Here is a 3,839-nt window from a genome sequence, read left to right as displayed (position 1 = left end):
CCAGCAGCATTTGTTTATGAAATGACGAATGTTTAAGAGGAATTTTGTCAATATTATAGGTACATACCAATAAAAACTGGAGTCCACCAACTGAGGAATAAACATAATGGGGAATAAAATTCCACAAGGAAGTTGGACATTTTAAGTAACGTTTAATCCAATTAATTTTGAAAGTGTTATTTAAGGTATTAAAGTCCAGGAAACTGAGGCCACCTTTACTGTACTCATTCATTAAAACAGACTCTCAGATAGTGGGTGCAGTTTTTCCACACAAAATCATATAGAACTTTGTCTATAGTTTTACACATTTGTTGATCTACATATAAAGACAGTGCAGCGTATGTTAATCTTGATATTCCTTCAGCCTTCGAGAGGAGAATCCTGCCTTTTAATGATAAGTCACGCAAAAGACAAAGGTTGAATTTCTTCCTTGTTTTTTCAACAATGGGAATGAAATTATTCTTGCATCTTTGGAGTTCATTTTTATCAATAACAAGCCCTAAATAATTAATACTATTCTTCACAGGAATATTAGCGATCACATCAACATCACAATCTTTAAGTGCTAGTAATTCACATTTTTTAAGATTTAAACGGAGACCAGAAGCTTTACTGAAAACTTCTATTATAGAAATTGCTAGAGGAACCTGGGAGCTGTCTTTTAAAAACAGTGTTGTGTCATCTGCCAGCTGACTTAAAATAATTGTCTTATCAGCGATGGAAATACATTTAATGTGTTCACATAAAAGTTGGGCTGCAAGCAAAAAAAGGTAGGGAGATATAGGGCATCCCTGCCGAATTCCACGTTTGATTTCAAATCTGGGCGAGGACCCATTTTTAAGTTTAAGGGAGCAATTTGCATTATTGTAGAGAGTTTTGATCGCATTACAAAAGAAAACCCCAAAGCCAAACTTCTTAAGTGAATGATAGAGAAAATGATGCTCGACGGTATCAAAAGCCTTGAAAAAGTCTAAGAAAAACACAAAGCTGTCATCTAAAATTAAATATGAATAGTCAACTAGATCTAAGACAAGTCTAATGGAGATATGCATATTGGGCATAAATCCTGATTGTGTTTCATCAATTATAGAGTTTAACACTTTTTTAATTCTTCTAGCAAAGATCAAGGCCAACATTTTATAATCATTATTTAAAAGACAAATTGGACGCCAGTTATCAATATAAAGTAAATCCTTGCGTGGTTTAGGGATTAAAGTGATCAGACCATGAGTCATACTCCAAGGTAAGGTATTGGTTGATATGCTTTCATTAAATACCTGCAATAAGAAGGGCACCATCTGCTGTGAAAACAATTTATAAAATTCTGACGATAAACCGTCTGTCCCCGGAGACTTTTGTCTTTAAAAGTTCTAAACACTCACTGACCTCTGCCAGGGTTAAAGGGAGATCACAAAGATCCCTTTCCGAGTTGTAGTGTTGAGGGGTGTTATGTACAGAGTTGAGGAATATTAGAAGCATCATTTTCTGAATATTCTGAAGTATATAGCTTTTTGTAAAATGAGGAGCAAAAATTAGATATTAACTGTTGATCATCAGTTATAGAGTTGTCAATGTTTAACTCATTAATGGTATTAACCTTTATGGTACTTTTCCAGTTTGAAGAAATATGAAGAACTCTGTTCTTCCTTCTTCTGCTTCAAGACAAGTTCCCTACAGCCAAAGCCCGTCTACGGAAAGCCGTTCCACTCCCTATTCAGCCCCATTGTACCGAATTTGGTTGCAGTTCCACCAGAGTTCCACTGGGGGTCATCGCGGTCCAGTGCTAAATGAATGGGACTCTATGGAGCTAGACGGCTAAATATGTCTCTTTCGCCTGATTGTCGTTGAGAAATCTCATATTTGATTGTAGTTTTTGCAAGTTCAACATGGATTATAGGTCAAAAGTTGAATGAACGAGTACTTGTGTCCTTTCGATTTCTTACAGATTGAGTCGTTGTTGCCCATAACACGCTAGCATTCTGCTAATGAATGCTGATTGGTCAGTGAAGGACTGATTACGATCGGAGATCCCGCTTGACGGCATCCAAAGCAGAACCAGAATTTCAGAGTGAATATTTCGGCGTGGTCTTTAAAACATTAGCAAACCTCTTTCTAGCACGTGTATTAACAGGGAGAGCCTAACCTGTCAGCTGTGTTGTCGATGCTTCGAGAGAACAAAGGAAGCGACTCAGAGCTTGCCGTAAAGCAGTATCTCTGGCCGTATATGTGTATGACGTCATTGACATTTTAAAAGGCTTTTTAGAACAAAAAGCCACTTTAAAAAAATCTAACACCCAGCAGTGTGTATTTTCTTAGCCTCCCCTTTCAAATGCAACATTCAAATTACTAGACAAAAAATGATCCATCCATCTTCATCCACTTATCCGGGGTCGGGTCGCGGGGGTAGCAGCTCCAGCAGGGGACCCCAAACTTCCCTTTCCCGGGCCACATTAACCAGCTCCGACTGGGGGATCCCGAGGCGTTCCCAGGCCAGGTTAGAGATATAATCCCTCCATCTAGTCCTGGGTCTCCCCCGAGGCCTCCTCCCAGCTGGACGTCCCCGGCACACCTCCCTAGGGAGGCGCCCAGGGACATCCTTACCAGATGCCCGAACCACCTCAACTGGCTCCTTTCGACGCGAAGGAGCAGCGAATCTGAGCTCCTCACGGATAACTGAGCTTCTCACCTTATCTCTAAGGGAGACGCCAGCTACCCTCCGGAGGAAACCCATTTCGGCCGACAAAAAATTATATCCTGAGAAAAGTGGATTGTGAGGGGTATAGCTCAATAGAGTCCCATTCATTCTGCACTGGCCTGTGAGCGCCCCCTATATGGAACTCTGGTGGAACTGCAACCAGTTCAGAAGCCGGAAGTAACGAGAGAGCGGAACCCTTAATAGAAATTCTTTGCTACAGCTGTACGTCACCTGCAACGTGATCACATAGGCCCTGCTGATTGGACAATACAGAGGAGCGGTGCTAAAGTTACACAAGATTATACATCTGGCTCGAACGGAAATTCCATGTATTTTGCCTTCGACATAAAAGAACACAAAACCTGAGGGAAAGTACAGCCTGCTCGTATTGGATCGTTAGCCCGTTGTTTCTGTCTAAAGAGATGAAAAGTGAGAGCTATCCTCAATGCCTTGCAATGTGCAAGGCTGTATTGCCAACCAGACAACGCTGGCAGCTGCTCTGGGGCCTTCGAAAGGTCAATGTGTGCCAATTTTGGCAAATCATTTGTGATTATTTGCTTTACAATGTATTTGGGGATATACACTAAAAAAGCACAATGTCAGATGGCCAGGGAGTTTATCTGGTCATGACAATGTGATTAAAAAAACGCAATTAATTAAAAATGTCTTTATCACAGAAAATAAAATAAAGCCATAGAGGTTTCACAATGAAAATATTTTTTAGAACTACACAATGTATTGTATCTTTACAATAACAGATGACTATGTGAGTATAGTGTATAAGGTACACATTATAATTAATACATAACATATCATACAATATACTAAAATTACAACAAATCCTGCTTTGAATATATACTTTAGCGTCAACACAGCATTTTACCAAATACACCTATTTGTCTGCTTCACTTTAATTTTGTGTTCACAATACATTGTGAATGACCTATGACCTATTTTTTTTATCTTGTAATAATAATAATATTTTGTAATGTTTTTCTTAATTTATTATAATTTCCCATTTGAATGTATTGTTTTTTTCATTAGCGCAATTACAAATAACAAGGCTGAAGAAAACATTTTAGTAAAATTGTTGTGAATTGTAGATGACGCTTTTAATCCGAAAACTTGTACCGGAAGTAATAGT

Source organism: Sander vitreus, chromosome 8 (assembly GCF_031162955.1).
Source record: "Sander vitreus isolate 19-12246 chromosome 8, sanVit1, whole genome shotgun sequence".
NCBI classification, from domain to species: domain Eukaryota; kingdom Metazoa; phylum Chordata; class Actinopteri; order Perciformes; family Percidae; genus Sander; species Sander vitreus.
Note: the sequence above shows the minus strand (reverse complement) of the source record.